The sequence below is a fragment of the Macaca thibetana genome, chromosome 14, assembly GCF_024542745.1.
Source record: "Macaca thibetana thibetana isolate TM-01 chromosome 14, ASM2454274v1, whole genome shotgun sequence".
In the NCBI taxonomy this organism is placed as follows: Eukaryota; Metazoa; Chordata; class Mammalia; order Primates; family Cercopithecidae; genus Macaca; species Macaca thibetana.
The window spans coordinates 88,937,288-88,958,682 of NC_065591.1; positions in this window are offsets into that span (position 1 = coordinate 88,937,288).

Consider the following 21,395-nt stretch of genomic DNA (forward strand, 5'->3'; position numbering starts at 1 on the left):
ATTTGCACCAGACCTATCCAGAGGGGAATCACCCATCACACATCCCAGTGGCTGGAACTTGAGTTGCAATCAGTTGGCAGGCCTCACCCCAACACAAGCTAAAGTGCTATAGGGTTCTAGATAAACTCAAAAGGCAATCTAGGACACAAGGACTGCAATTCTTAGTTAACTCCTAGTGGTGGGCTGGTCTTAGAGATCATGGACTATGGTGGCACATGACCTAAAGAGACATCACCTGGCATGAGTAAAGGAGTGTTTGTGCCATCTCTTTCCTAGCCCCAGGCAGTACAGCTTGCAGTGACAAAAATGACTCATTTCTTCTGCTTAAGGAGAACAGAGTGAAGAGTAAAGAGGACTCCATCTTGTGTTTTGGATACCAGCTCAGCTACAGTATGTTAGAATACCAGGCAGAGTCATAAAGCCTCCCATGCCAGGCCCTAGCTCGTTGATGACATTTCTAGACAAACCCTTGTTGAAAAGAGAACTTGTTGCCTTAAAGGGAAGGACCCAGTTCTGGCAGGATTCATCACCTGCTGACTAAAGAGCCCTTGGGCTTTGATTAAGCAACAACAATACCCAGGTAATATGCCATGGATCTTGGACTCTGAGATATATTGGCTTCAGATGTGACCCAACATACTTCCAGATGTGGTGGCTATGGTGAAAGACTCCTTCTGTTTGAGAAAAGCAGTGAGAAAAGTAAAGGGTACTGTGTCTTGCCCCTTACGTACTAGCTGGGCCACAGTGGGGTAGAGCACCAGGGAGGCTCTTGGGTTCTCTGAGTCCAGGAATAGGCTCTTGATTAGCATTTTTGGACCTTCCCTGGGAAATAGGATAACCCACTTTCCAGAAGAGTGAGTCCCAGGTCTGGCAGCGTTCACCACAAGCTGACTGAAGGACACGTGGACTTTAAGTTAACATTGGTGATTGCCTGGGAGAACCCCTCATAGACTGGTGGTGGTGATGGCCAAAGGGGTAGCCTCTTCTGCATGTAGAAAGAGGAGGGAAGAGTGAGAAGGACTTTGTCTTGTGGTTTGATTGCCAGCTCAGTCACAGTAGAATAGAACATTAGAAAAATTTCTAAGGGTTTTGACTCTAATACCTGGCTCCTGAACAGCATCTCTGAACCTGCCTGAGGTCTGGGGTAACTCACCTGGCTGGCTTCACCACCTGCTGATCAGAGAGCCCCAGAGCCTTTAGTGAACATAGGTGGTAGCCAGGTACTAGCTATAGTGGGCCTTGGGTGAGACCCAGTGCTCTGCTGGCTTCAGGTGTAACTCAGTGGAGTCCCAGTGGTGGTGGCCACAGGGATGATCATGTCCCCTTACTCCCAGGTCCAGGTAACACAGCACAGAGAGATTCTGTTTGTTTGGGAGAAAGGAAGAGATAAGAACAAGAGTCTGCCTGGTCGTCTAGAAAATTCTTCAAGATTTTATCTAATACCACCAAGTCAGTGCTTTTACAAGTCCACAAGAATCATAGCATTATTGAGTTTGGGGCCCAATTCCCGTTTAATCCTTGGGAAGCCTTCCCAAGAAGGATGGGCACAAAAAGCCCAGGCTGCAAAAACTACAACAAAACCTACCTATTCAATGGTCAGACATTAATGAACATCCAAAAGCATCAACACTACCCAGAAAAACATAACCTCAGCAAATGAACTGATTAGTCTCTAGGGACTAATCCTGGAGAAACAGCAATATGTGACCTTTAAGGCAGATCATTCAAATTAGCTGTGCTGAGGAAATTCAAAGAAATTAAGGATAACAGGGAAAGAATTCAGAATTCTATCACATAAATTTAACAAAGAGATTGAAATTATTGGAAACAATCAAGCAGAAATTCTAGAGCTGAAAAATGCAACAGACATATTAAAGAATGCATAAGTCTCTTAATAGCAGAATTGATCAAGCAGAAGAAATAATTAGTGAGCTTCAAGACAGGCTATTTGAAAATACACAGTCACAGGAACCAAAGGAAAAAGAATAAAAAGAATGAATCATGCTTACAAGATTTAGAAAATAGCCTCAAAAGGACAAATCTAGGAGTTATTGGCCTTAAAGAGAAGTAGAGTGAGATATCAAGGTAGAAAGTTTATTCACAGATATAATATCAGAGAACTTTCCAAACCTAGAGAAAGATAACAATATGCAAGTACAAGTAGGTTACAGAACACCAAGCAGATTTAATCCGAAGAATACTACCTTAAGGCATTTAGTAATCAAACTCCCAAAAGTCAAAAATAAAGAAAGAATCCTAAAAGCAACAAGGGAAAAAAATAAATAACATTCAATGGAGCTCCAATATATCTGGCAGCAGACTTTTCAGTGGAAACATTGCAGACCCAAGAGAGAGTGGCATGACATATTTAAAGTGCTTAAGGAAAAATATTTAAAAAACTTTTTACAGTAGAATAATATATCTGACAAAAATATCCTTCAAGTATGAAGCAGAAATAAAGCCTTTTCCAGACAAACAAAAGCTGAGGGATTTCAATAACACCAGACCTCGCAAAAAAACAAAAACAAAAACAAAAACCAAACAAAACAAAACAAAACAAAAAAATGCTAAAGGGAGTCCGTCAGTCTTAAAGAAAAGGACATTAATGAACAGTAAGAGATCATCTGAAGGTATACAATTCACTGGTAATGCCACATAGAAAAACACAGAATATTATAGCACTGTAATTGTGGTGTATAAACTACTATTATTTTAAGTAGAAAAATTAAATGATGATCTAATAAAAAACTGCAACAACTTTTCAAAACACAGACAATAGAATAAGATATACAGAGAAACAACAAAAAGTTAAAAAGTAGGGGGTGAAGTTAAAGGGTAGAGTTTTTGTTAGTTTTCTTTTTGATGTTTGTTTATGCCATCAGTGTTAAGGTGTCATCAGTTTTAAATAATAGGTTATAAGACAGTATTTGCAAAGCTCATGGTAACCTCAAATTGAAAAACATACGATAAATACACCAAAAAACAAAACACAAGAAATTAAATTATACCACCAGAAAAAATCACCTTCACTAAAAAGAAGACCGAAAGGAAGAAAAGAAGGAAGAGTAGACCACAATACAATAAAAAAAAAATAGCAAGAGTAAGTTCTTACTTATCAATAATAACATTGAATGTAAATAGACTAAATTCTCAAATCAAAAGACATAGAGTGGCTGAATGAATAAAAAAGCAAGACCCAATGATCTGTTGCCTGCAAAAAACACATTTCACATATTATAAAGACACACATAGACTGAAAATAAAGGAATGAAAAAAGACATTCCATGCCAATGGAAACCATAAAAAGGGCAGCACTAACTATTCTTATATCATACAAACTAGATTTCAAATCTAAAACTGTAAGAAGAGACAGATTTCAAATCTAAAACTGTAAGAAGAGACAAAGGAGGGCATTATATAGTGATAAAGGGATCAGTTCAGCAAGAGCATATAACAATTGTGAAGATGCATGAACACAACACTGGAGCACCCAGATATATAAAGTAAATATTATAAGAGCTAAAGTGAGAGATAGACCTCAATATGATAATGGCTGGAGACTTCAACGCCCCACTTTCAGCACTGGACAGATCTTCCAGACAAAATATCTACACAGAAACATTGGACTAATTTGGAACTATAAAACAAATGAACCTAATGAATATTTACAGAACATTTTATCCCACAGCTGCAGAATACAAATTTTTCTCCTTAGCACATGGATCATTCTCAAGGATGTGCCATATGTTAGGTCACAAAACAAGTTTTATGAACGTTTAAACAATTGAAATGGTATCAAACATCTTCTCTGACCACAATGGAATAAAACTAGACGTCAATAACAAGAGGAATTTTGGAAACTATACAAACACATGGAAATTAAACATATGGTCCTTAATGATGAGTGACTCAATGAAGAAATTAAGAAGAAAATTGAAAAAATTATTGAAACAAAAGAAAATGAAAATATGACATACCAGAACCTATGGGATACTGCAAAAGCAATACTAAGAGAGATATTTATAACTATAACTGCCTACATCAAAAAATAAGAAAAACATCAAATAAATAACTTAATCATTCATTTAAAAAAACTAGAAAAGCAAGAGAAAACTAAACCCCAAATTATGAGAATCAAAATAAATAAATAAAGAACTAGAGCAGAAATAAATTAATTTGAAATGAAGAAAATAATACAAAAGATCAACAAAATGAAAAGTTAGTTTTTGAAAAACAAATATAAAATTGACAAATTTTTGGCAAACAAAAAAAGAAAAAGACCGAAATAAAGAAATTGGAGATTAAAAATAAACATTATAATTGATACTGCAGAAATTCAAATGATTATTAGTGGCTACTATGGTTAACTGTATGCCAACAAATGAGAAAATCTGGTAAAAATGAATAAATTCTCAGACACATACAATCTACTAAGATTGAAGAAAGAAATCCAGACCAAAACACATCAATAACAAGTAATGAGATTGAAGCTTAATAAAAATTCTCCCAGTTAAGAAAAGCCCAGGGCCCATTGGTTTCACTGATGAATTCTACCAAACATTTAAAGAAGACGTACTACCAATCCTACTCAAACTTTTCCAAAAAATAGAGGAGGAGGTAACACTTCCAAACTCATTCTTAGAAGCCAGTATTACCTTGACACCAAAACCATAAAAGGACACATCAAAAAAAGAAAACTGCAGACCAAGATGTCTGATTAACATTGATGCAAAAATTCTCAGCAAAATACTAGCAACCCAAATTCAACAATATATCCAAAAAATCATTTATAATGACCAAGTGAGATGTATCTCAGGGATGCAAGGATGGTTCAACATATGCATATCAATCAAGGTGATACAACATATCAAGAGGATACAAGAAAAAAAAACGCATATGATCATTTTATTTGATGCTGAAAAAGGATATGATTGACATCCTTTCATAGATAAAAATCCTCAAAATACTGGGTATAGAAGGAACATACCTCAACATAATAAAAGCTGTATATGACAGACACATAGGTAGTATAATACTTAATGGGAAAAAACTGAAAGCCTTTCCTGTAAAATCTGGAATGTGACAAAGATGCTCACTTTCACCATTGTTATTCAACATATTACTGGAAATCCTAGTGAGAGCAATCAGACAAGAGAAATAAATAAAGGGCATAAAAACTACAAAGGAAGAAGTCAAATTATCCTTGTTTGTAGATGACTTGATCTTATATTCGTTATAACCTAAAGACTACACTGAAAATCTGTTAGAACTGATAAACAAATTTAGTAAAGTTGCACAATACAAGATCAACATTCAAAATCTATAGCATTTCTCTGTGTCAGCAGTGAACAATCTGAAAAAGAAATCAAATAATCTCATTTACACTAGGCAAAAATAAAATTAAATACCTTGGAATTAAATTAACAAAAGAAGTAAAAGATCTTTACACTGAAAACTGTAAAACACTGATGAAAGAAATGGAAATGAACATACAAAAAAGGAAAGATATTTCAGGTTCATGGATTGGAAGAATCAATATTGTTAAAACGTGTATACTACCCAAAACTATCTGTAGATTCAGTACAATCCCTATCAAAAAATCAATGACATTTTTCACAGAAATAGAAAAAAAAGTTGTAAAATTTATACAGAGCCACAAAAAAATCAGAATAGCAAAAACTATCCTAAGCAAAAAGAATAAACCTGAAGGAATCACTTTACCTCACTTCAAATTATGCTACAGAGTGATAGTAACCAAAACAGCAAGGTACTGGCATAAAAACTCACATAGTCTAATGGAACAGAAGAGAGAACACAGAAAAAAAATTCAAACACCTATAGTGAACTAATTTTTTACAAAGATACCAAGAACATACATTGGAGAAAGAGCAGTCCCCTCAATAAATGGAGCTGGGAAAACTGTATATCCGTATGTACAAGAATGAAACTAGACCCCTAGGTCTCACCATATAAAAAATCAAAACGAAGTGAACTAAAGACTTAAATCTATTACCCCAATTATGAAACTACTACAAGGAAACATTGGGGAAACTTTCCATGACATTGGTCTGGGCAAAAATTTCTTGAGAAACACCCCACAAGCGCAGGCAACCAAAGCAAATGTAGACAAATGGGATCACATCAAGTTAAAAAGCTTCTGCACAGCAAAAGAAACAACCAATGAGGTGAAGAGATAACCCACTGAATGGAAGAGAATATTTGCAAACTACCTTTCTGAAAAACGATTAATCACCAGAATATATAAGGAACTCAAACAATTGTATAGGAAAACAAATCCAATAATCCAATAAAAATGAACAAAAGGTTTGAATAGACATTTCTCAACAGAAGACATACAAATGTCAAACAAGCATATGAAAAGGTACTCAGCATAAATGATCATCAGAAAAATGCAGATTAAAACTGGAACAATATATCATCTCACTCCAGATAAAATGGCTTTTATCCCAAATGAAGGCAATAAGAAATGCTGCTGAGAATGTGGGGAAAAGGGAACCCTCGTACATTGTTGGTGGGAATGTAAATTAGTACAATCGCTTTGGAGAATGGTTTGGCTTCCTCAAAAAACTAAAAATAGAGCTACTATATGATCCAGCTATTCCACTGCTGGGTATATACACAGAAAAAAAAAAAGAAATGAAAAGAGAAAAGAAGAAAAGAAAAAAAAAGATAAAAGAAGGAAAGAAAATCAGTATGTCAAAGAGATATCTACACTCCCGTGTTTGTTGCAGCATTGCTCACAATTGCTAAGATTTGGACACAAGTTAAGTGTCCTTCAGCAGATGACTGGATAAAGAAAATGTGGTACATACATACAACAGAGTATTATGTAGTCGTAAAAAGAATGTGATCCTGTCATTTGTGACAACAGTGATAGAACTAGAGGTCATTATGTTACGTGAAATAAGTCAGGCACAGAAAGACAAATATCACATATTCCCACTTATTTGTGGGAGCTAAAAGTCAAAACAATAAAACTCTCAGAGACAGGGTAGAAGGATGGTTACCAGAGGCTGAGAAGGGTAGTGGAGGGCGTGTAGGAGGAAAGTAGTGATGGTTAATAGATACAAAATAAAAATAGAAGATAGAAGAAATGAATAAGTCCTAGTATTTGATAGCACAATAGGGTGACTATAGTTTATAATAATTTAATTGTGCTTTTTAAAATAAATAAAAGAATATAATTGGAGTGTTTGCAACATGAAGGATAATGATGAGGGGATGGACACCTCATTTTCCATTGTGGAATACTACAACTTGCATGCCTGTATCAGGGTATCTCATATACTCCATTAATATACACACCTAGTATGTACCCACAAAAATTAAAAAAAAAATTTTCCCTTCAATGAATTGCCTTTGGCTGAAATGGGACCTCCCCCAACCCATCAACGTCCTCAGTCAATGACTGGCTGCCATTGAGGTTAAAACATCCAGTCTTTTGCCTTGAGTTCAGCCCTTTGCCAATCCTTCAGTTACGGTCTGACAGCAATATCTAATATGGTAGTCTCTAGCCACATGTGGTTATTACATTTATATTTAAACTAATTAAAATTAAAATTTTAGTTCTCATTCTCACTAACTACATTACCTGGGTCCAAGGGCCATGTGTGGCAGTGATTAGAGTATTCAACAGTTCAGGAATAGCGTATTTCCAACATTACCAGAAGTTCTACTGGATAGCATTACTCTAGAACACAGCTATCTAATAAAAATATAGGTCATATCTGAAATTTTAAATTTTCATGTAGCCACATTAAGCCACATTAAAAAGGTAGAGAAATTAATTTTAATAATATATTTTATGAACCCAAAGCATTCAAAGTAGTAGGTTTAAAATAGGTAATCAATATTAAAATTATTATCCATATATTTTACATTACTTTTCACTGTAAGCCTGTAAACTTAGAATACACTTTATACTTGCAGCAATTTAGTTGTCAATTTGACAACTAAATTTTCACTAGAAACATTTGATCTGGATTTTGATTTTAGAAAACTTACAATTGAAAAAGTAGGTTCTTGTATTCAAGTTTCTCCAAACATACGTAAACATTTTTCAATAATTGAATAAAGTAAATTTTAAATTTTACCTTAGTTAAAATAAAATAGTTCAATTCTTAAGTCATCTTAGCCACATTCAAATGTGCAATAGGCACAAACATCTAGTGGTTACTGTATTGGATAATGCAGTTCTAGGGCACTTTGTAGTATGGGGTTGAAGCAATATTCCAGCTGAGAGGTGCACATCCTTATGCAGCTCCTACTTCTCTCCTTTCGTGCATCCATCTCTCCCTTTCTCCTGAAAGCATTCCCTCAGTAAATTACATATTCCCAAGTCCCTGTGCCAGACTCTGCTTCTAGGGAACCCGACCTAAGGCATTAATTTTTTATTTATCTCTTCTATTAAAGTTAATGCATTACATTTATTTTATATATATCTGCATTTTATAGCAGCTATACATTTTAAGAAGGAGAGATTTAAAAATATTTTTGTTTTCTTAAAGGAAGGCATTAATCTGAGAGTCTGAGAGCCCCTTTGCTACAAACATAAATGTGAGTTTATATGTTTACATTTTCATTTTGATGTATTTTATCTACAGAGCACATCAATCAGGACATTTTTGATATTCAGTAAATATAAATATTATTACTATATAAAATATAAAATTGCTAGCAATAGTAATTTGTAATGGTCAGAGTCATTAAATGCAGAATAGCACTGCTGACCATCATTGAGCAATCGGACCGCAGATTAATTCAATAAAATGTCAGGATTCAGCTTTGTTTTAATCTCCCTCCACTAACAAGCTTCCAGAATCAAATTGTTGCACTAGCTTATGTGGCATTTTATATGTAACATATGATAACTAAAAAGGGGATACTTTTCACTGTTGGTAATTATACCTATCACCAAAATGCCTATGCACAGAAGAGAAAAATAAAAGGGCATGTAGATACTTTGAAGAAGGTTATGAGAAAACATAAAGCTGGGCCATATGGGAAAAAGGTGGAGTCACCTCTAACTTGCACCAGAACAGCCCTAGCATTAGAGGAGATCTGTCTGTTATTTCTTGAATGCTTTTATTCATAATCATTTTATTGTATTCTCACATATCATCATTAAAAGTATGGGCACAGTAGAGTGAACAGAAGTTTTGAAAACAGTTGATTGTCTAAACTTTTTTAACCTCACCTTTATATTTAAAAGGAGATAATAATAGCTGTTTTACTGGGTTGTTGTGTGTGTGAATTAAATGTGACAGTTTATATTTAATTATATCTACATTATTATCTAGATAATTCAGTAGAAGAATAACGTGAGCAAAGTGAGTACTTGGGCTTTCAGGATAATAGGCTCTACCAACAAGGCTAGAGACTGTAATAATCTGGCAAAATTTCTGAAATCTTTGCAACTTTCTGTAAGTCTCAGAGAGTGGAAAACCTTGAGAAATAAAATAGGTTGACATGGGTTTTGTCATATTGGGAAAAGAAAATCTTGCAAGTCACCTTGATCTGCTCACTCCACAGAGCTCTTTGAGGTGCTCAGGAGGAGAATGGATCTAAGGAAACAGAAGGCATTGCTCAGAGATGTGCTTGATGAGAGAGCACTGCAATGATGGATACTGTATTGAAGTCTATGGTTAGAAGCTGATGAGAACCATTTACCTGAATGTGTTGACTCAGAAACAGTCAATTTATGGAGGTTAATGACAATCACAACTGGTAACCTTCTCCATTTAATAACAAAATTGACACTTAATTGAACTAGTCTGTGATGTGCATGAAAATATAGTACCTCTGAGCTCATCTTAGCTTGCCTATGAGTTATGCCATCACAGTCAAGAAGGCTGTCTGGCTTTTCTATAAGTGTGAATTCAGGAGCAACTATTTGGCCACTGCCAGAAGAGGCTGTGCCAATAGAGCATTTTGTAACTGATGGGGTGCTACAAATATGGTCATGATGTGCAGTCACACAGGCTGGTGAGGCATTCTCAATCAGCATGGTACATCTGCCACTTGGCTTTGGGAATGCGTTGAGGACGTTGATGGGCATGTGCAGTTTCAGAATGTGTAGATTCTACAAATAAGAGAAAATGTTATGGGGTAGGGTTTTTATTTACATTTTATTGAAAATTTCATGGCAAAACACAGTTGGATAAAATCTTTTAGCACTAAACATAGAAAAATATTCACCAATGGCTGCTCAGGAGACTCCACTCGTTCCTGTTCTGTTCTCTTACTTTTACCCTTAAGTTATAGAGTTTGGTAAGAAAATTCCTTTTATATTGCCAATTTTTCACAGCTGAAAAGTATTTATTTTTAACATAATATTCTGCAGGGTTATTAGTAAGTTTCATTTTTGCATATCTGTCATATTTTTATAGCCAATAAAGAGTGCCATTATTAACTTACTGTAGACTAAAAGGTCTATATCTGCTTTGGTCTATGTAAGCATTTGTAATTTGTTTTATTTTATACATTTCCAACTTTTATTTTAAGTTCATGAGTACAAATGCAGGGTGTGTAGGTTTGTTACATTGTAAACATGTGCCATGGTGGTTTGCTGCACAGATCATCCCATTACCTATGTATTAAGCCCAGAATCCATTAGCTCTCCCTCCCCCAGTATCACATTTCACAGGCCCCAGTGGTGTGTGCTGTTCCCTACCATGTGTCCATGTGTTCTCATCATTTAGCTCCTACTTTTTTTTTTTTATCTTGAGATGGAGTTTCACTCTTGTTGCCCCGGTTGCAGTGCGATGGCATGATCTTGGCTCACGGCAACTTCTGCCTCCCGGGTTCAAGCGATTCTCCTGTCTCAGCCTCCAGAGTAGCTGGGATTACAGGCATGTGCCACTACGCCTGTCTAATTTTGTATTTTTAGTATAGACAGGGTTTCGCCATGTTGGTCAGGCTGGTCTCAAACTCCTGACCTCAGGTGATGCACCTGCCTCGGCCTCCCAAAGTGCCGGGGATTACAGGTGGCTCACACTTCGCTCCTACTTTTCAGTGAGAACATGTGGTATTTCGTTTTCTGACCCTGCATTAGTTTACTAAGTATAATGGCCTTCAGCTCCATTTATGTCCCTGCAAAGGACATGATCTTGTTTCTTTGCTATTGTGAATAGTGCTGCAATGAACATACCTGTGCATGTGTCTTTATAATAGAATAATTTATATTCCTTTGGGTGTATACCCAGTAATGGAATTACTGAGTTGCATGGTATTTCTCCTTCTAGGTCTTTGAGGAATTGTCACACTGTCTTCCACAATGATTGAAGTAATTTGCACTCCCACCCACAGTGTAAAAGTGTTCCTTTTTCTCCACAACCTCACCAGCATCTGTTGTTTTTTGGCTTTTTAGTAATAGCCATTCTGATAATTAGACGTTTTGAAAACACTGTGATAAGTCCCCTGTGTATATTATCTCATTTAATCCTCATGACAGCCCTACGAAGGAGTGCAGAGTACTGATAAGGAGCAGTCAGACTGCATGGCTTCAAATTTTGCAGCTCTTCATTTGCTTCTCCCAACATCTAAAGGACTTCCTCTCTCCTCTCTTTGGATTATCACTCAAACATAAACCAGTGTGGGCTTCCTTGATTACCCTGCACAGAATAGCACCCTTTAGACTCCCCTCATCTGCTTCATTTTTATTCATAAAACCTGTCACCATTTAATGTATGTTTATATGTTTATTTAATGTAACTTTATGTTTATATTTTTATTTGACTGTAGTCTATCTCCTTCCAATACACTATATAGTCCATAAAGGCAAAGACTTTATTTTAATAATTGCTATATCTCTAGTACCTAAAATTGTGCTTGACTCATAGTAGACAAAAAAAATTTGAAAATAATAAATGAATAAATTAATTAGTTTTCTCCAGCACTAACCAAATGGAATAACCATATGGAATTATCTGCTTCTGTTATTCTATTATAGTAAATATTTAGAGTGTTGTTTCAATTGGATCTATAGGCATACATGATTTAACAACAATATAACTCTCTATAAAACAATAAAGTTGTTTTCTTGCACTTGAATCAACAGGCATTAAATGAATAGGTGTCATTCTGATTTTTATCTTATGATCCTTCTCTTATCAAGTGATCTTTTTTTCAGGGGTGTTTGGGTTAGTGTTTTATTTTTAATCTTGGTTCTCATGTTTTTGTATTTTAGTTGCAAGGAATTTGCAAACATTCATTTGCTAAATAAATATTTTAACGAAAAAGCATCTCTGCTGTATTTGAAAAACATTTCCTGATTCTTCCTGCTGCAGTATTGTTCTCTCCAATGCACTGACTGAACTATGTTTTTACTTTCTTCCATTTCAACCTTGAACCTTTGTGAACCATATTTTACAGTTCCAGAATCACTTTTTATCACGTGTTTACAGTTTGGAATTCAGTGTCATGTACTTCATCTTCAATAAGATAATATTTTTCAGGGCATACTGAAAGTCTGGAACAATATTATAGGAACAATAGGAAAAACTTGTACAAGGCAAATGGTAAAAGTTCATGTATCTTTTAGAAGTATAAGCACATGAAGAAGTGATCTAAAATGTATTATGGGAAAACATTAGGAGGAATGATTAATTAATTATGCCTGCATATAGTGGTGAAAGATGGTGTCACAACATACAGGAGTACAAAACTTGAGAGGCTGTAACATTTGATTTGTCCTTAAAGTTTAGATAGTGGTATATGTGAATAAGGGAGCAAGCGGGCAGCAAGAGTAAATAAAGAAAACAGCATGAGCAAAGTATGTTTATTGATTGTAGATAGTATTTGCAAAGCAGCCAATGCAATGTCTGGCACATAATAATTCTATAAATTTTATTAATTGTATGAACATACAGTGTGTAGAATTTCAGCTCAGAACATTAGTTCAGGATCTGGTCTGACTTCAGAGTCTGTGTTTTTAAATACCTTGCAATATTACAGCTTTCCAGCAACCATACATACGTTAACATCCTTTTGCTTCTAACATCTTAATGCATTTGTCAAGATCCTAACTGAAACTAGCTTTAATATGTTTGCCTAACAATGTTTAAAGGGTTTAGCTTAGGATTTTATAATGCAAAGGGTTTTTGAGCATGATTGATACTATAATTTACACACAGGTTTAATGACAATATAAAAAATAAGGCATTTCCCTGATATGAGCAATTCTTGCTTGTTATTTCATTTGGCATGGTGGTGCCTTGAGTGATAGAAAGAATATGTCAATCCCTTCTGTTAGGAAAAATAACTTCTTGTTTGAGGTCTCCGTTAGCAACTGATTCCCTATCTAGAGAATGGCACCTTCTGTATAAGATATTTAATATTTAATTAATGGCTCGGAGGTATTAATTCATGTTTCAAGTTGTGTTCTCACATCAGTGCAAATTTAGGGGAATATCCCAAACTAATACCATTCAGTCCTGCACAAGTATAAGGTTAACTATTCATGGATCTAATCTTTGTCACAGAGAACTTAATCACTGATAAAGGGGAAAGTTGTTTCCAAGGGAGTAATTTTGCCAGGGTCAAGTAAAGTTTCAGGTCATAGATAGATTTTAGTCTTTCTGGACAAATAAAACAGTGATGCATTCATTTTCATAGAAAGTATTCACGGAAAGAAACAAGAAAAACTGTTAGGAAAAACCTCCTCCAGCTCGCGTGCAACCCTCACTTGAGTGCCTGAATGGTCTCTAGGTGCTGTGTGACTCTCTTTGAGATGCATAGTGTTTACTAACATGGAATTGGACAGTCTAGCAAAGCTGCCTCCACCCCTGTAACCGAGCTTTTCAAGTTTGGATTCCACTGACCTTTCCCTTTTTAAGGCCTGATGTTACCTCTCTTCCTTAGACTGAAGGAACTCCAAAATCAAAATCAGCAATTTTTTTTACATAGTTAATATTGCACCATTGAAATAGGTAAGGGAAGGAAGAGCAGCTTACTTTTTTTCTAGAAGATATACAAGTCCATAATTCTCTACCTTCTGATTATTTTTTGTGGTCGTCAAACTATAAAAGAGCTATATTAGTTTATTATCCATGTAAATACAGATCCAGTTAAAAACATGTTTTTCTTATATTACTCAAGTATATTGGTTTTCTCTTTTCTGGCCTGAAGGAGTAATGAAGCCAGCTTAAGGGATGAATTGGGAGACAAATTAAAGGAGATCTGGTGAAAGTAATGGAGTAATACCTTCTGCAAGCTAGAGATGGTGGGGAAAGAAGAGATTTAAAAAGTGCATTTTCCGCTATTGTCCTTTTAGGTATTGTTCCTCTACTTGCTTTTATTTTCTTAAATTTTTACCTATATGAAAAGTTCTTCTTCAGTTGCTTTTGCAAAAGTCTCATGTTTCTTTAAATCAAGGAGTAATATATACTGAGAATCTTTTACTAATTTCTGCTTAATATATGTGTGCAACTATGGTTTGAAGGTGCTTGTAGATAGGAGATTTAATGACCAAAAAAAAGAAAAGGCTGAGAAAAATAAACTTTTTTAATGCACTTACTGAGATGCAACTAAAATTTAATTCCAATAAAAATAAAGTAACAAATTCTGAAAAACTCCAGTGGAAAAATTGAATTCCGTAGCAAGCTACAGAAATGCATTAGCTATATTTGCTTGGAAATCAAGAATTCTAAATAAAGTTGGGAGTTATTATAAAACTCTTCCCTACGGCTTAAAATCCACTATGATTCTATATTGAAAGAGGCAAGTAAGAGTCTAGAGAAATACAGTATAAATCAAAGAGATGGTCTTATTGTATATAAAGTAGTTAGACTTTACCTGAAGTACTATAAAATATAGTTCACAGGATGCCTGAAGACAGGTGTAATTGTCTGTAAAGGTATAAAACAAGGTAGATGGCAGGGTCCTAAAGATGCTCTGTGAGGAACATGGGAGTATTTATAATGGTCAAGGGAGAAAGTGTGCTGATACACAGGACATATTTCAATTTTATTCAGGAATTAATTGAATTGCATCCAACTAGCCATGTTTCATTGATCTTGATACGGAAGCTAATTTCTAAAAATTTGAGGAATTTTTTCCCTTTCCTCATCTTTATATTTTTGTCAGTAATAAAAAAAGTTTGATTTGGAACCTCCCATCAAAACTTTTTTTTTTTTTTTTTTTTTTTAAAAGCACCTACCTTTGTTTATATCACTCTTTCAGCCCTTTTGGCTGATTTTTGGTTGTGTCTATCTCCAACTCGTTCTATGAATCATCCTATTATCTTGCATGTCCTTCTATAATCTGCCTGCTGTAATCAAACTCTAATCTAAAAAGGCCTCATGAGCATACAAGGAAATGTTTGCAGTGAGTTGCAAGGGTGTTCATACTGAACAACTCTATTCAATAATAAAATAAGTTGATAATGAAATAGAACTCATTGCAATAAATCTGAGATTTAAGGGACAGTCATTTGTCTTGATTTTGTGAAGCCATTTTACCTGATGTAAATACAACAAAGTAATTTACATGTTGATTCCTCTCCCTGTTTCTGGATTGTTTCTTACGGATAACTGCAATTAACTCTGGTCAATAATATTTTAGTGTTGCAAATATTTTCAGAAATGGCTAATTCTTCAATATCATTTAATGGCTTTGGGGAATTTTTTGACCACTTTCATCCTTTTCATTATCCTTCATTTTATAGACTTACAGTTGTTTGTTTGTTTGGTTTTTGTTTTGTTTTGTTTTTTTAAAGCTAAGGTAGGTTAAAAAGGAATAGAAAGGAAACTTTTGATTTCCAACTTGCTATAGCAGTCTGAGTGGCAGTGGCCATTTTTATCTTGCATCATGAAGTGCTCAGTCATGTGGAGTGGTGGCATTTAGTCACGCAGATGCTTTTGAAGGCAAGGTTGCACAAGTAATCTTGGGAATCAAGCTTTGAAAGTCAATCAGGATGGCACAAGCATGTGCCAAAGCTCTAGGCAGAAGCACACTTTGTTCTTAATAGGTGCAGGGCAATAAAGCAGAGTCCATGACTTAGCCTCAGCTGGGATTAAAGAGCTCACCATGAAGAACAAGGGAGAGCATGCTGAAGCTTCCTGGAACATTTGTTGATACTTCCATCTCCTAGAGGATCGTATACCAATCTCAACATTGCCTGGAAAGCAGAATTATGTATTATGGTAGGCTGAATAATGCCCAATGTCACCCCAAAGATGGTTACATCTTTATTCTTGGAGCCCCATAATTTGTTAATTTACATGGCAAAGGGGAATGTAATGAAGTTTGCATATGAAATTATGATTGCCAATCAACTGGCCTTAAAATCGGGAGACTACCCTGGGTTATAAAGCGGGACCTATGTAATCAAAAAGGTCCTTAAAAGTGGAAGAGAGACTTGGAGGGAGGGTCAGTGAGATGGCAGAGTGAGGACTTCGGTCAATGTTGCTGGTTTTGAAGACTGAGTAAGGGGCCATGAGTCAAGGGAAGTAGTGGACCTTTAGAAGCTACAGAATTCAAGAAAATGAATTCTTCTGTAAAGTTCCCAGAAAAGATTGCAGCCCCACTGACAACTGATTTTAGCCAATTGAGATCCATGTTGGATTTCTGCATACAGAATTGTAAAATAATAAATTTGTATTGTTTTAAGGCAATAAATTTGTGATGAATTTTTACAGCCGTGATAGAAAACTAATACACGCCCTCCAACCCCCACTTCCTCTCTTTGACCAAATCATCTCTTTCAATTGAAATTAACATGAATCCACTTGGTATATGAGTCATGCACTTACATTTTAGCTGCAGGGTCTTTTTGGAATTTTCTTTTATTTCTCCAAAGCCTAATCTAACAAAAATGTCTAAGCAACATAATCAATTGTTACAAGGTTACTGATTTTCTTAAATGTGTCAAATTCCTAAAATTCTAATTATTGTTATTTTGCCAAGATGTGGATAGTTCTTCCTAGCTTCTTTTGTGCAAGATCCTTCTCAAAGTCCTCTAATAGATTAGCTTACATAATTGATTTAAGCTCTCTTTCCATTTGGCTTTCCTAATTTCATCATCAGAATTAATTTTGTATTCTCCTGTTAGTTTACTTGTTTGCTTGTATTTCTAATATAACACTTTTCACAGTCTGCCTTACATTTTGTGGAACAAATTACTCTCCCAATATCCCAGAGCTGCTAATGCTTGTAACACCACCATGGAGAGAGAAAGACTGAATGTATTGATGAAGCAGCACTTGCTTACACTATGTAACCTACTGAGCCCCAAATCTTAATAGCTTACAACTAGCAAGGTTTATTTCTTACTCATGCAAAATGTCCATCAGGGAAATATTTCCTGTAGTTATGAAAGAAGAAAGATCAGTGAGCACAAGGAACCGCTCCTTACAATGGCTCTTAAAACTGCTGCTGCCTTAAAATGATCCACACCACATTTGCAAATACTTCATTAGCTAAAGAAAGTCACATGACAAAGCCTGTGCACAACAGGGCAAAGAAATATAATCATTCAAGAGGATAGCGAAAATTTAGAGATAATAACTCAGGCTTCCAGAATGAACTAGCCTTCTCTGGAATGCTGTATAAAGTATGAATGTCTGTGAGAATGTGTTAGAAGTACAGTGTGTTTGAGTAATCTGATGAGGAAAGAGAAAGTGAGCAGAAAAACAATGTGCTTCAAAGGCACTTGCTGTGTGGCTTTGATGTATTCATGTATGGGGAGGGTGAGATAGAGACTGTGGAGGTAAAGAGAGAAAAAATAAGAGACTTTTTTTTTTTTTTTTTTTTTTTTTTTTTAGCAGTTTATGTGTATGACATACCTAGGAAAGGGAGAAGTGTCCATGGAGAAATTTATGAAATTGTCCAGGGGAGTTGTTTCCATTGGGCTTTCCTAATTTCATCATCAAAATTAATTATGTATTCTCCTGTTACTTTACTTATTTGCTTGTATTTCTAATATAATACAATGATGCTGCAAAGAGTCACGTTGTTTCAAGGCCTCTGGAGTTAGACCGTTGTTTATTTGAATGTGTAATATGAAGATACCAAAAATGGGGCTTCACTTATACACAGTTTTGAAGTTTGGTTTTTTTTACTAACTTAAGTGTCATGGAATTGTCAATGTCCAGAGAGTAAAAAATGAAAAGAGTCAAAACTACGATTAGTGAATAATACGAAATAAAAGTGACAAAATAAATCCCATTATAGCAGTAATTCTATGTCAGAAGTTTTTTTAAAAAAGAAAAAGATATTGACTCCCTTTATGAATACCTAAGTAGCCAGCAACTTATATGAGATGTAGAAAAAAAGGAAAAATAAACAGAAAAATGGAAAATAAAAGCGCATGCAAAAAAATACCAAGAAAATATGAAGCAAATGTCCATAAAAGAAAAAGTTGAAATCACAAAATTCCAAAATAACACAGGCATTATAGAAACAACTGGTTTTCTGGGAGGTTTGGGTGGGGAATTGGAAAGAAAAAAACAGAAGGCAGAGAATAAATATCTATCTGTGCCCAAAAGGATTAACATGTTAACAAGTATTAGAATCCAGCATGTGGGGGCATACCTCGCTTCTAAATCCCTGGTTATTCAGACTGTGCTCTAAACTTGATTTTCAAGAATTATATGCATATTTAGATTTATTTATCTCATTGTTATTTCATATTATACTTGGAGAAAACAGTGGTAAATTATTATGTTATAATCATATACAAGGAGGATGAAATGGGGAGATATGAATTTGAATTTATTACTGGGGTATGGAGGTTTATCTATAATGTAGGTGACTAATACTAGAACATTGTGATATGATATTCAATGTATCCAAATAGTTCTTTCTTCAAGCTAATTCTCCATTTTCTGCATTTAGAGGAAGCATTGAAAATAATTGTTTTTTAGAGTGTATTACTTGTTTAGAGTATAGCATTCTGAGGAGAGTATATTTTTCTTATTTTTCTTGTGGTTTAAACGTGTCTAAATATTTCTTTGCATCTCAAAGAAATGAAATCGCCTCACACTTTCTTTTATCATAAAATGTTTTATTTTTACATAAAGACCAACTTCTGTCAAAGTAATGCAGATACAAAGCAGAAAGACCTTGATGCTTTTCAATTACATTGATTCTCAAATAGCTTTCAGAGAACACTGTTGAACTCAACAAGGATGATCTGAAGTCTATGCTTAGAGTTTACTTTTCTTTCAGGTCTTTGAGGGGGTCTCTTCATGACTGCTTGCTCACAAAGATTTACAAAAATACCAGTGAAATGAAATTTAGAACAAGAGATAGCCTTGGCTTACTCACAGTGGCAATGAAATAAACAATTCATTGTGAGGCATTCGAAGGAAAAGACAATAAATAGAAGACAGACTAGCTGTAGCCCTTTGTCCTTTCAGGGTCTTTTTATTTTGAGCTGCCAATTTTTCACAGGACAGAATTTAAATAAGAGTGTGCAAGAGGTGTGTGTGTGTGTGTGTGTGTGACTGAAACAGCTGAAAGCAGCTGGGTTGTATAATTTTAAGTAAAAGAATTTTACGATGTGTAAAGTTAAGAAAGCTAACCTATTCTCTTCTGTTTTTAATGTTTTCCAGACACTTTCAACTCATTCTGTCCCTAAATTCAGTGTCTTCCCTTGTGAAGGGGAGGAGACAGAAGACCCTAACTAAAAGGGTTATTATGATTAATTAATTAAAAGAACACTATTTAAGTACTTGGTGTGTTATATAGAAAATGCTCAATAATGTTAATTGTTGCTATTTTTTATAACTTAATATAGTTGAAACGTATTTCAGCCATACAGGAAAAGTTCAGGAATAAGAACAGTACAAAGAACACCATCTTTATATAGATTAAATTACTGTAAACATTTTACATTATTTTAATAAGTAAACTACAGCCCTTTACTACCAGATAGTTCTGTGTATTTCCTAGGAATGTTATATTATCATATATAATCATAGAACAGTCAAAAACTATAACAGTAATTTAATAGTGTTATGTCATCTACAGACTGTATTTCAATGTTTTCACTTGAGTAATCTCCTTTATTGAATTTATTTTTGTACCAGTGCAGAATGCAGGTCTTGTATTAAATTATCTCGTCTGTTTATTTAGTCTTTTTAATTCTAAAACATTACCATAGCCTTTTCTTTTTGGTCTTTATTACATTGTATATATACACCATGGAATACTACATAACCATTAAAAAGTATGAAATCGTGCCCTTTGCAGCAACATTGATGCAGCTGGGGGCTGTTATCCTAAGCAAATTAAGGCAGAAGTAGAAAATCAAATATTGGATGTTCTCACTTACAAGCAAGAGCTAAATCTTGGGTTCACAAGGACATAAAGTTGGAAACAACAGACACTGGGGGCTCCAAAAGGAGGAAGTGGTGGGTGGAGGAGGAGCAAGGTGTGAAAATCTTCCTATTGGGTACTATGTTCACTATCTGAGGGACACGATCAAAAGAAGCCCAAACCTCAGTACCACACAATTATCCTTGTAAGAAAACCTTCACATGTGCCTCCTGACTCTAAAATTAAAATAGGAAAAAAATAACAAAAATAAAAATACATTATCTACGACTTGTATGAATGATACCTCAACCTGAGCTTTCTTGATGTTTTCTCATCATTAGATTCACATTATTTATTTCTTGCTCGAATAATGCTTAGTTGAAGTTGTGCACTTCTCAGAAAATCACATTTGAGGGCACGTGGCATTCTTTTGCTTCCACTGGTTATATCAATTTTCAATACCCCTACAAAGGGATGTCTGATTTGTCTACTGTATAATTTACTACATTTTCCCTTGCAAACAATAAGCAATTTGTGAGAAACACTTTTAAGGCATGAAAATATTCTGTGCTCACTGAAATTTCCCCCAAAGCTTATCATCCATTGATGATTCTTAAATTAACAAAATTTTACTATATGTTTGCAAAATGACAATTTTCCAATTATAGCATGTGCTTCACGTTTTATTAGCTAGAACTTAACCACCTCCCATTTATAAATGTATTTATGTATTTGTAAATGTATGTACATAAAATTTAACTGTTAATTATTAGTTTGGGAGTATGGATTTCTATTTTTTCAATTGCTTGTAATTATTATACTTAATAATCTTGGTGTTCAGAGTTTTCCAGATCTAAACAGTGCCCCTGTCACATGTCTTCATCATTTTTTTTTTTGAGCTACTTAATTATGACATAGTAGCCCTGAAAATGTTTTTCCTTTAAGTGGGGAATGTGACTTAAAAAATCAAGATCTCTGAGTTGCTAGGTATGTATATTGTTAATGGATATATCTGTTTATAGACCCCTGCAGTGGTCAGAGATAGGGAATACATGCATATGTGTGTATGACCATATATTTATATGTCTATATCTACATCTATACACATATGTGTG